Consider the following 14251-nt stretch of genomic DNA (forward strand, 5'->3'; position numbering starts at 1 on the left):
GGTCAGTATGAATCTCAGATCTTACCAAAATATCATACTGTCAGCCAATCTTTAGTAACTAAGTAAAGATTTAGTAAGAAAAGAAAAGAGTTATAAATGTTAATAGATCACATACATACAAATAATTGCAAAGTCCATATATCGGATTTGTAGCAGTGATGGAACGGACTGTTGGCTTCTAAAGTCTCTCTAGTAACTTCCAAAAGACTGGAAGGTCCTCAGTCCAAGATGCTCCTTTTAGTTGTAAATCCACAGTCCAGAGAATCAGAGCAGGAAAGAGGCAACATGGAGATGTTTTAGGTGTCCTTTTATATCTTCTGCCATGTGCATGGAAATTATTGTCCTAAACAAAGCCCACAGTCCCAGTGAATGGAAAGTTACTGGCCCAAGATGGAGTCCAGGGTCACACAAGCATATCACATGTCTTTACATGGTTTGCTGAATCACAGGAGGTAGCCATTGGCTCCTCGCTGTCTGAGGCATCCACAGGAAGACCTACTGGGTGGGATGAGTTTCTTCAATGGCCCATTGTGAGAGTGGAGTGTCCTTGATAGGCCATCCATACATAACTGGGGGACATGGATCAGTGTTCATGTTGTCCTCCCTGTCAGTACCCAGCCTGGGCCAGGGAAAGTAATGATCCAACCAGCAGACCAAATTCAATGATGAATTCTGGTCACATGCCACCTGAGGCATGTTGCACATATGCTAAGAAGAACATACAGCTGTCTAACCTTAATGTAAATTCTAGTGTGTGTGTGTGTGTGTGGGGGGGGTGTTACCTAGGAATACCACACAGGTTTAAGATACAAATACACAGCCAATTTTAATAACTTCAGACACAAAGATGATATATGCATAGAAACAGGATACGCATGCTTAGCAAATCATAAATTTACGATTGGCAACTTACATGACATACTTTGTACAAGATTTGTTGCAATTGTATAGCAGTGGTAACAACAATCATACGAATGGTCATCTTTAGTTATACAGCTTCACAATGGTATTGTTATGTAAAGATTGCTCAGTACAAAAAAGATCTCACAGAGAGTACTATATTTCTCATTTCAAAATTAATTTTAACAATCCAATTTACAACTCTAGATTTACTTGTAAATGCTCAAAATATTAATTCTTCACTCAGAGAGTGTGTTAAGATTGGTGAGGACATTATATTCTCCATACATCACAAAGAAATCAAATCCCTATTTTAACTGCAAAGCTCAATTCCACCTTAACAAAAGAGTCACGACCAGCACTTCCACAATAGCATCATTTTTTAAAGGTTTATTGTGCCAGAGCTGACATTTTCACTCAGTGCAAGTACATTTAATGATTTCCCAGGTATTGAAGATTATCAGAGTACAGTTTATACTTTCTTACTGAAAATGTCATGGTTGTAGTTTCACTAGTACTACAGGTCTGATTCTCATCTTCCTTACATTGGTGTCAGATAAAGTCAGTAGGGCCTGATTCTCATTTACACTAAGGCACCTTTTACAAGGTAAATCAGCTTTAATGTAAATGAGAACAAGGCCTAATGCAGCTATATGGGTGTAAACCCAATGTGCCTGAGAGGAGAATCAGTCCTTGTCACATAATCAATAAACTCAATTATTGTCTATACTTACATTGGAATTTTTTTTTCATGATCAGAAATAAGGATGAACATATATTTCAATGGAGATTATCTAGCAACCAAAACAACTCAATATTATGCTTACTATCAAAATACTCTACACCTTTTAAAAAACCTACATGTTGGAAATTAACCTTTAAAAGTTTCTGGCAGTTCTCCCCTGCTGTATTATCTTTCATCATTCACTATCCTCCCACCTGCTTTATTCCACCAATCTGATCTTAATTTTGCTACCTTGCTTTCTTCTGTAATGGAAATGTTCTGCTGGATGTAAACTGTTGATTTTATATATCTGTAACTCTTCTGCCAGGTGTTGTTGGCAGCAATAAAAGTTTGGTTCAACATCTAGTGGTTCCTCTTAAGAGTACAAAGAAAATAATGTCTCAAGTCCCACCCAGAAAACTGCTAAAACTAAATACATCCCCCCAGCATCCTTAATAGTCAAAACTTCTCCACTTGCAATCATTGAGTCTTTTATTAGGGGGAGAAATTAATTCAGGAAAACACAGCACCAATGACTCAGAAATATGCAAATAATAAGTAAGTCATTCACCCCCACAATATCTTGGGCAGTAGTCCTTTGCTTCAGTTTCCCCACCTTTCAGTGTGAAAATCCAAAGGACACATAGCCCTTTAATATGCTACTACACCCTTCCTTTCACGGTACTCTGCTCACAGGTTGTTGTCAGATGTGAGCAAAGTCCCAGAGTCCAGAGTGCATTCAGGTGGGTTCACCTCCAGTCCCCAGGGAGGAGGATGAGTGTGCTTGGCTTCTGTGAAGAGATGCTTTGCTGCCATTTTCTCATTGCACCACTGCCACCTCTCATGCCACCTGGAGGAACTCAAATATGAAATTGCAGAACTACTAACTGAGGTATGTAACCTTCCATTTAAATCTGCTTCTGTACCAAATGACTGGGAGGATAGCTAATGGGACACCAATTTTTTAAACAGGGTGCCAGAGGCGAGCCTGGCAACTACAGGCCAAAAAGCATTAACTTTGGTATCCAGCAAATAGGTTGAAACTATAGTAAAGAACAGAATGGTCAGAAACATAGATGGACATGATTTATTGGGGAAGAGTGAACACGGTTTTTGTAAAGTGAAAACATGCCTCACCAATTTACTAGAATTCTTTGAGGGGTCAACACACATATGGAAAAGGGTGATCCAGTGGATATAGTGTACTTGGACTTTCAGAATGTCTTTGGTAAGGTCACTCACCAAAGGCCCTTAAGCAAAGTAAGCAGTCATGGGATAAGAGGGAAGGTCCTGTCATGGATCAGTAACTGGTTAAAAGATAGGAAACAAAAGGTAGGAATAAATGGTCAGTTTACAGAATGGAGAGCAGTAAATAGGGATCTGTACTGGGACCAGTGCTGTTCAACATATTCATAAATGATCTGGAAAAAAGGGGTAAACAGGGCACTGGCAAAGTTTGCAGACAATACAAAATTACTCAGGATAGTTAAGTCCAAAGCTGATTATGAAAAGTTACAAAGGGATCTCACAAAACTGAGTGACTGGACAAGAAAATGGCAGATGAAATTCAATGTTGATAAATGCAAAGTAATGCGCATTTAAAAACATCATCTCAACTATACATACAAAATGATGGGATCTAAATTAGCTGCTACCACTCAAGAAAAGGAGCTTGGAGTCATTGTGAATAGCTCTTTGAAAACATTCACCCAAAGTGCAGTGGCAGTCAAAAATGGTAACAGCATGGTAGGAATCGTTAGGAAAGGGCTAGCTAATAAGATGGAAAATATCATAATGCCACTTTATAAATCCATGATACACCCACATCTTGAATATTGTGTGCAGTTCTGGTCGCCCCATCTCAAAAAAGATATATTAGAATTGGAAAAGGTACAGAAAAGGGCAACAAAGATGATTAAGGGTATGGAACAGGTTCCATAAAAGGAGAGATTAAAAAGACTGGGATTTTTCAGCTTGGAAAAGAGACGACTGAGGCAGGGCGGATAACGTAGAGGTCTAGAAAATCATTAATGGTGTGGAGAAGGTGAATAAGGAGGAGTTATTTACTCCTTCACATAACACAAGAACCAATGAAATTAATAGGCAACAGTTTTAAAACAAACAAAGGAAGTACTTCTTCACACAGTGCACAGTCAACCTGTGGAACCCTTGCCAGGGGATGTTGTGAAGGCCAAAACTATAACAGGGTTCAATAACGAACTAGATAAGTTCCTGGAAGATAGGTCCATCAACGGCTATTAGCTAGGAATGGCAGGGATGCAACCCCATGTTCTGGGTGTCCCTAGCCTCTGATTGCGAGAAGCTGGGAGTGGATGACAGGGAATGGATCATGAAATAATTCCCCTGTTCTGTTCATTCTCTCTGAAGCACATGGCATTGGCCACTGGGCTAGATGGACCATTGGTCTGATCCCGTATGGCCTTTTTTATGTTCACTTCTTGCTGCTGCTACCACTACTTTTTGGCATCTCTCATCTCTTACTCTTCCTTTCCTCTCTGGTCACACAATGCATGAGCACCTACCTCAGCTTTTAGAAATCACAGCTGTAAGATTGCTAGTTAGGAGTTGCCTCTCACCACTACCTCTTTGGGAGGTGTTTCATCATAGTGATTACAGCTCTAGGGATTTCCCTGGGTTGGAGGGAACCTCTTTGCTTCCTTTTCTATGCTATATTTCACCACAACACTATTTACACACCAGGTCTAAAGTTCTATTCTCTGGAACAGCTATTAGTGATTTCAGCTGTAATGGTCACTGGGCTAAGAAAGGAACTCTCAGATGAGTCTATTGAACTCTATGTTTAAATTTTGTTGAGAGGGTTTAAGTAACATGTATAACCCTTAACTAAAATCCACATCAACAAGCAGAAGCACCTGTCCCTGCTTCCTTTCAATTGGATTTTGGCTCATTACCCAGTTCTTTGAAATTGAGGTATACATTATGGAGACCCCTCAATCAGGGCACATTACATACAGTTCTACTTCCCTTTGGGCACACAAAAGGGATAACAACATTTCATTACTCATATATCCAAGATTGACGTTAATTTTAACTCGAAATGGCCAAAAATGATTACCTGGGCACAGTGGATGTTGCCTTTGCAAATGAGGTTGGTTTATGAGGTCTTTTCCTTCTGCTCTTCAATAGATGGCAGCAGAGAGCTCACTGAGACCATTGGTTTACATACTTTATATCAAACGTTTAGTAAGGATTATACAAATAATATAACCCCAGAGTTCAATAATTAAGGCAGAGTTCTATGGACTCTCATAGTACATTGTGTTGGTGGAGTAGAAGAAAGTTGTTATGAGTAATCAATCTGTTTGGGGTATGAAATGTGTTGTTCATAAGTTGCTGTAGGTTTTGTACAAGTGTATGTAGTTTACTAATTTGTATAGTTAACTATATCATACAATAACTAACATACCTGTATATAAGCGTTGGGTATTTTCTTTTAATATGTAAGGTGAAATCCATCTTAATGTTATACTATATTAGATCCTTTGAACAAGAGGTACGATTTTATGTTTTTTTCCCCTTCTGCATGTATTGTTTCAAATTTAGTGGACAAAGTTAATAATGGGTGGAATGGTGTAAGCTGGATGAGATAATGTGGTGATAGGAACAGGATGAATCCCTTAAATGATTTCCAGACTTTTGAATATTTGAGTTTTTTAAAAGATGCATAATTTTTATTCTGTAATATTTTTTCTTAGTTATCTGGTTTCCACTCAAACATACTTTCAACCTTAACTCTATTTTAACAAAGTTTGTGTTTATGAATTTTTCCATTTCTTCCTTTTTTTTTTTTTTTAAACCAAAGGTGAGCATTTTAAGTTAGGTTGCCATATAAGAACAACTTAATTTGCTACGTTCCTTCTGTGCTGTTACAGACCTAAAGATGCCATAAAAGGGCAACTAGGGGGTTCCCCAGGACATAGGCATTTCTGCATAAGGCGAGGAAAGAGCATCGCAGGAGTGCAAGGTGGCAAGGCTGAAGTGCACTGCCCTCTAGCAGTCTTGAGCAAGTTCTTCTCGGCCAGCCCTGGTCCTGTGGGAGAACAAAGATGGCATAGGAGGCCACAGAAGCAGAGCTGCATTCCTCCAGAAGTTAGCAGATTTATAGGGTGTGTGTGGTGATGGGAGTTATGCGTAGATCAAATAAGGAGGTACTGGTGGTGAAGGGAAATGAGGGAGGAGAAAGGAAGTTTTTAACTACATGAATATTTTTAAGCACTTTGACCCACAGTCCTTAAAGGTAAAATGTAGGCACCTATCCCATTGATAGGGCCCTACCAAATTCACAGTTGATTTTGATCAATTTCACAGTCAGAGGGTTTTAAAATTGGTCAGTTTTGTGTTTTCAGATGTTTAAATCTGAAATTTCACAGTTTGTAACCCTGGCGGTCCCTTTTCTGGCAGCAGGGACTTGCAGCTAGGGCACTTCCAGCAGCAGTGGGAGATTGGACCCATGTCCACAAGCCTCCTCTAGCTGCGGGAACCTTCAGGGCTGTCGCCCAGCACTGGAGCTTCCTGCAGCAGGGGGAGGAACTTGAAGGTGGGTCTGATCTCCCCCCTCCTGCCCCTCGAGAGTTGCCATGCAAAGGAAGGACAAGTCCTGTCCCTCCCCAGCTGGGCAGGGACTTGCAGATATGAGCCCCTGGCTAGGGCACTCCCAGCAGCAAGGGGGAGATCAGGTTTCATGGGGAAGGGCTTATTTCACGATCCATGACACATTTTTAATGGTCCTGAAATTGGTAGGGCCCTACCCATTGATTTGAATGGGAATTAAGAACCAGATCCTCTAAGCTATTATGATTCCTAACTTCCATCAAAATCAATGGAAGCTAGGATCTAAATACCTTTAGGATCTGGGCCTCTCCCTTTCCCTGTCCCAACTTTTGTCTTCTAAGGTCCACTGCACACAACGCTGCCCCGATATTAACCGCATATCTCCTTGGGCCCCTCTTCTATGTCCTTTCTCTTTCTCTGATTTTTACCTAATTTTCCAAAAAGACTGCACACTGTAATGAGAAGTGGCATGAAAAATGTGAAGATAGAGTTCTTTGGGGGAAGTTTGGAGGTGTAGTGGATGTGTATGAAAATAGGGCTTATTATGTAGAGACAGCTACAAATGTAATTATGAGATGACTATGTCTGCTCCCCCGTGAAATCTTTTAATTCTCAGAAAACAACCCATTTGGGTCACAGCTCCATGATTCTGTCTGGAATTGCCAGTCTGTCATCTTTCTTTAATTAATTAATTAAAATCAAAGCTGATGACCTTTTTTCAGTTGTGCTGTGGAAAGCAACCATTATACCCTCTTCTGTCTTGGCAATTCAGTGCTGTACTTCCATCTCTGACCCAGGTTCCTCTTTCACTTATATCTGTGAGAATCAGGAGTCACTCCCGTGTAAAACTGGTATGAGCTCAGAAGCAGACCCTTTGGATTACCCTCTCCACTGTACTTTAATCACCAACTATACTTGACTCATCATTTTGTTGTAGAAATATGAAATGTCAGTCCAGAAAAAACACATGTAATTCATTAGATTAGCCATAATTTATCAGGCTGATCAGTGAGCAGAAATATTTTAATATCAAACAGTAGCACATTTTTCATGTTTATTGGTGTGACAAATCAGTGATTAACTAATGAGGCCTGATTAAAGCAAACCGCTATTTACTTCCATATTCAACTGATTATCCCATAATTGCCGTTATCACACCACCACCACAGCATCTCAATGAGAGGAAACAAATCACTATTTTTTTTTTCTAAATGGAAGGGTTGTATAGCGAGAAGCAGCGTTTGCGTTGTGGGAAGCTGAAGTAGTGCGGTGTGACATGTGGCACCTCTAGGCCAACAATGTGCACGTGCAACATGCCTCTGGGTTTTAAGGAGCAAATTGAGGTCTCTTATTTAGTACATGGGAGAGGCAGAAAGTGTGACTGGTGTCCTCCACAAATCAGGATGAGAAGATCACTAACATGACAGAAAAGGTTCTCAGAATATGCAGCATATGTTTGAGAGAGAAAAGGTGGGAGTGGTAATATCTTTTACTGGACATCTACTAGTGAGAGAGAAAAGCTTTCAAGTTTACACAGTATCTTCAGCGTATCTTTTGACTGTAGGGTGACCAGACAGCAAGTGTGAAAAATTGGGACAGGAGTGGGGGTAATAGGAGCCTATATAAGATAAAGCCCCAAATATCGGGACTGTCTCTATAAAATCGGGACATCTGGTCACCCTGTTTGACGGGCATATGTGTTTGGCTGCCCACAGACAGTAAGTCCAGCTGAGCCAATAAGATGTAATGAATCATCTGTCTGACATTTTCCGTGAGCTGTGTTGGTTAACTGTGACTGGTCAGATATGTCCAGATACTTCTGTTTTTTGATTGGATGAGTGCTCAGGCATTTCCAACATAAATGCTCACATGTGTGAATGTAAAATTCATTTTCTTTTTCTTTGAGTCTAATACTATAAATCATATTTTCCAATCCTTTAATTATTCTTGTAGCTCTTCTCTGAACCTGCTCCAACTCAACATCCTTCTTGAATTGTGGACACAAGGCCTGGGCACAATGTTCGGTAGCAGTTGCACTTGTGCCAAATACAGAGGTAAAATAACCTCTCTACTTGTACTCAAGATTCCCCTGTTTATGCATCCAAGGATTGCATTAGCCTTTTTGGTCACAGTGTCACCCTGGGAGCTCATATTCAGCTCATTATCCACCAGGACCTCCAACTCTTTTTCAGAATAACCACTTCCCAGGATCAAGTTCCCCATCCTGTAAGCATGGCCCTTTGATTCTAGATGTATGATATTCAGCCATATTAAAGGTTTCAGAGTAGCAGCCGTGTTAGTCTGTATCCGCAAAAAGAACAGGAGGACTTGTGGCACCTTAGAGACTAACAAATTTATTAGAGCATAAGCTTTCTCGAGCTACAGCTCACTTCATTGGATGCATAGAATGGAACATATATATATATATATATATATACACATACAGATAAGTTGGAAGTTACCATACAAACTGTGAGAGGCTAATTAGTTAAGATGAGCTATTATCAGCAGGAGAAAAAAACTTTTGTAGAGATAATCAAGATGGCCCATTTAGACTGTTGACAAGAAGGTGTGAGGATACTTAACTTAAGGAAATAGATACAATATGTGTAATGACCCAGCCACTGCCAGTCTCTATTCAAACCCAAGTTAATGGTATCTAGATTGCATATTAATGCAAGCTCAGCAGTTTCTCGCTGGAGTCTGTTTTTGAAGCTTTTCTGTTGCAAAATTGCCACACTTAAATCTTTTACTGAGTGGCCACAGAGGTTGAAGTGTTCTGCTACAGAGACGAACACCTACGAGATCTCTATATGTTCTATTCAATGCACCCGATGAAGTGGGCTGTAGCTCACGAAAGCTTATGCTCTAATAAATTTGTTAGTCTCTAAGGTGCCACAAGCCATATTAAAGCGGCTATTCTTTGCTTACAGCAGTTTACCAACTGATCCAGATTGCTGTGTGTCAGTGTCCTATCCTCTTTATTATTTACCATTCCTCCATCTGCAAACTTTGTGTCAGCTGCAAACTTTATCAGTGATGATTTTATGTTGTCTTCCAGGTCACTAATAAAAATGTTAAATAGTGAAGGGCCCTGTGGGACCTCTCCCTAGAAAAACACCCATTTGATGATGATTCTCCATTTACAATTATATTCTGAGATTTGTCAATTAGCCAGTTTTTAAATCCTGGCTATATTAATTTTGTATTGTTCTTAATCAGTATCATGCAGTACCCAGTCAAGTGCCTTACAGAAATCTACATATATTACATCAACACTGTTACCTTTCTCAACCAAACTTTATCAAAAAAGAATAGGGACTATCTTTATTGTGTGTGCAGGACAGCACTGAGCATGTTGTTGGTGCTGAACAAATAATAATACTAAATCGTGCCTTTGACATTTCATTTCCCACAGTATCGGTGCCAGTAATACTCAATCTCCTGAATGCTCATGGAGAGCACACCCCAAAAGGGGCACAATCATGGCAGAAGTGAAGACATTTAAAAATTGGAGTGAATATTTGTGAAATATTTTTTGCACTATTCACCCAGCTCTAGCAAATCATCAGAGGCTACTTGCTTTTACCGGAGGCCAGGGTTGCAGGACTGGTATGAAATTTGAAATCTAAAGGGCAATATCCCCAAACTAAACTTGTTTTAGCCATAGATTTCAAAGTGCCTTACACAGGAGGGTAAGTACCACTTAGGGTGACCAGATGTCCTGATTTTATAGGGACAGTCCCAATTTTTGGGTCTTTTTCTTATATGGGCTCCTATTACCCCCCCACCCCCGTCCCGATTTTTCACATTTGCTGTCTGGTCACCCTAGTACCACTATCTCCATTTGACACAGGAGGAAACTGAGACACGAACAGTTCAAGTGATTTGCCCAGTGTCACACGCACTTAATCAGTGGCAGAGCTGGGAATGAAATCCAGAACTCAAATCCTAACCCCACTGAAGTCAATGGCAAAATTCCCACTAACTTCAGTGGGGCCAGGAATTCACACTAGGTCTCTTCTTAGTTTGGTACTCTCTGCATCAGGTTATCCCCCGGTTATGTACTGAACTACTGTCACTGTGTAGCGTGTGCCTGTCTGGGTACTTGACCCAAAGCTCCAATGATCCAAAACCACCAGCCCTGCCACCGGAGCTTAACAAAAGTAGGGGTTCATCATAAAATTGATGCCTTTCACCATTATGCAAAATGGCTCAAATGTGAGGTTATAAATAGTAAATCTTAATAGGTGAGCTGTGAGGCCAGCTCATTTCCACCCCAGCATCCTCTCTTTCTGGGATCAGAGAACTGGCTTAATACAAGTCAATGTCTTTATTCAGATTAGACTGAAGGAAGCCCTGTCACAGAAGATCTATTTTAGTGATTTCTGCCATGTATCAAAGAGATGAGCACTGGCATTATTGCAGTTCCCAAATGTGTGTGCATGTGATACTGGGCTGCTATGGCAATTGCTGATTGTTAATAGTTTTGAGTCAAAGGACCTGTCTCTCTTCTGTCGTGCACCTTGTACAGTACAGTCTTTTAGATCTGGACAAAGTGAGTGGAAAACACTAGTAAATCAGAATGGTAGCATTTCACATTCATTTGGCACAGCTCTGCACAATACGCAAGGCATTGGAGTCAAGCCTTTTGACTGAGCTATTCCTGGTGATCCCCTGCAGCTGTTTTGGCCATTAGCAACTGGTGTAACTTGGAGCGCCATTCAAGCTGTCACACCCCACACCAGCCATTCCAGGGTCAGGGAGGGCAAAGATGAGTTTTATGCCACCTTTGTACACTTTCCCTTGACCCTTGCTGGATGTTCTTCCGCCATCACCCAGGATATTTTAAAAGTTGATGGTTTTCCCTTTTTGATTAACCATTAATATTGTTTGAAGGAAAACAAAGCAAGGACTAGGGGTGAGAGGATTAACAAAGAGGACTAGGACAATTCCAGTCAAATAAGAATAGAAACTCATGCTATGAAAAAATACTGAGAAAAATACCAAAACCAAAGCAAAGAGGAGAGAGAAACAAGAAATAGTAAACAGGGGCAAGGTGATACAACATTTGCATGGCAGAGAAAAATGTCACAGAGACCCAGCTCCATGCAATGGCATTTATCTGTAATACTTGTTTCTGCTCTAAATCTTCTTTAAATCTCCCAGGAAAGTCAGTTGCTTCTAAAAGTAGGACTCTTATGGGATTTTAAGGCCTTGCTCCTGATGGCACTGCCTGTAGAAAAGGAGTCTAGCCCAGTACAGAACTCAGGTGGTCTAGTGAGGTAATACAGTACGGCCCACTGGATAGAGTTCAGACCTAAAAGTTAGGACAACTGGGTTTAATTCACAGTTTGTCTACAGACAAGGTCATATACAGCACTAGGGACAAGTAATAGTCTGTCATAGTAAGTACAGAGATAGAAGTCAGTCAGAAGAGCAGATCCCCTTCTGGGGTAAAACACTCCACTTGTTTAGGAGGATTGAAGCCATCTCTGGTTTAAATGACTGGTGGACTTTAGGCTCTGTCTACACACAAAGTTGCACCACATGAATTAAATGCATGTTTTTAAGCCTTGAGTGGCATTCTGTTATTTTCTTTGTTGGGCCTGTCCTGAAGTAGGTAACTTCTCGGTACTCTTCTGGCTCTGTCAATCTGAAAGCCACTAGCCATCACCTTCAGCCCCCAACTAAAACCTCTCCAATGCATCATCAAGGATCCACAACCTATCCTGAAGGATGACCCATCACTCTCACAGATCTTGGGAGACAGGCCAGTCCTTGCTTACAGACAGCCCCCCAACCTGAAGCAAATACTCACCAGCAACCACACACCACACAACAAAAATACTAACCCAGGAACCTATCCTTGCCACAAAGCCCTTTGCCAACTGTGTCCACATATCTATTCAGGGGACACCATCATAGGGCCTAATCACATCAGCCACACTATCAGAGGCTCGCTCACCTGCACATCTACCAATGTGATATATGCCATCATGTGCCAGCAATGCCCCTCTGACATGTACATTGGCCAAACTGGACAGTCTCTGTGTAAAAGAATAAATGGACACAAATCTGGCGTCAAGAATTATAACGTTCAAAAACCAGTCGGAGAACACTTCAATCTCTCTGTCACTTGATTACAGACCCAGAAGTGGCAATTCTTCAACAAAAAACCTTCAAAAACAGACTCCAACGAGAGACTGCAGAATTGGAATTAATTTGCAAACTGGATACAATTAATTTAGGCTTGAATAGAGACTGGGAGTGGATGGGTCATTACGCAAAGTAAAACTATTTCCCCATGTTTATCCCCCCCCCGTTCCTCACACATTTTTGTCAACTGCTGGAAATGGCCCACCTTGATTCCACCGCCCCCCCTCCCCCCGCCGCTCTCCTGCTGGTAATAGCTCACCTTACCTGATCACTCTTGTTACAGTGTGTATGGTAACACCCATTTTTTCATGTTCTCTGTGCATATAAAATCTCCCCACTGTATTTTCCACTGCATGCATCCGATGAAGTGAGCTGTAGCTCACGAAAGCTTATGCTCAAATAAATTTGTTAGTCTCTAAGGTGCCACAAGTCCTCCTTTTCTTTTTGCGGATACAGACTAACATGGCTGCTACTCTGAAAAGAGGGATTTAGGCACCTAACTGCCACTTTAGGCTCTTAAGTCCCACATTTAGGCACCACTGACATTCACAAAACCACTGCTCACCTAACCTTGAAGGTGCCGACATTGCCACTGGTAAAGTCCCCTAAGCCCCCCTCCCCACTCCCCCTGCTCTGCACAGCAAGCCAAAAGGTCCCAGGAGCAGCTGGCCAGGGCTCCAAGGCAGAGGGCAGGAGCAATTCAGCAGCAGAGCAGTGAGAGGAGGGGCATCTGAACACACACCGCAGTTACCATAGGGATAATTACTCCAGCCAGGACAGGTTAGGCATTTTGGAACTCACTACTCAAAGAATTAAATGTAAGCATAAGAGAAATAAAATTATGAAATGCATAGACCAGTCAAACAGCACTGTGACACAATAAAATTACAGAGAATATATGTGCATTGGAGGAAGTACCAAGTAGTAACAACAACAACAAGAGAAGTATGTGTTGGGAGGTGAGTGTGAAAGGTTTGAGGTTTCTGGTGAATGCCTTAAAGAGACAGTACACAGTCTCTCATAGACTTCCCCAGCAGCCAGCACACACACAATTTGTGTGTGAGAGAGAGTGAGACACACACACACACAGATTGTGTGTGTGCTGGCTGCTGGGGAAGTCAATGAGCGACTGTGTACTGTCTCTTTAAGGCACTCACCAGACACCTCAAACCACAGCAGCTGCCAGCAGCTCTCCTGCTCCTGAGCCCTGTCTCCCCTCCCCGACTTTGCAGAGTTGGGGTACATGGGCAGGGGATACCTGGACATCAGAGCCACCCCCCCCGGCCCCTGCACAGCAAGCAGGAAGGTCCCGGGAGCAGCTGGCCAGGGGCTCCAAGGCAGAGGGCAGGAGCAATGATGCAGCAGCAGAGCAGCGGAGGGAGGGGCACCTGAGCACACACCGCCATGCGCAGCTCTGCTAACGAAGCACGCGGCACTTGATTCACTCCTGGGCGGCCGCACAACCGCACAGCTTCGAGGAAACACGATGCAAGACCCAGCTTCAAATCCTTCCTCTACCTGATTTGGAGCTGCGATTTGAACCCGCATCTCCCACCTCTCAGGTGAGTGTCATTGGGCTATTGGCTATTCTGGGGAAAGGGAGGGCTCTCTCCTGTTTATATAAATATTTATTGGGCCGGAGAGCATGAGACTGACTCTATAGCCTCGATAGAACGCTCACCCAGGAGGGATGCGACCCAAGGTCCAGTCCCTGCTTCAGTAAAATTGGAGTTAGACACCAAAGTTCCTTTGAGGGAGGGGATTAGGCCCTACTCCTCTCCTCAGTTTTTCCTATTGGCTAGGCTAGGTGTCTTCCCACTCAGCTTCTAGCTTCTGTGAATCCCTCTTTTAGGTGCCTAAAGCTACATCTGCTCT

This window comes from Chelonia mydas, chromosome 1 (assembly GCF_015237465.2).
Source record: "Chelonia mydas isolate rCheMyd1 chromosome 1, rCheMyd1.pri.v2, whole genome shotgun sequence".
NCBI classification, from domain to species: Eukaryota; Metazoa; Chordata; order Testudines; family Cheloniidae; genus Chelonia; species Chelonia mydas.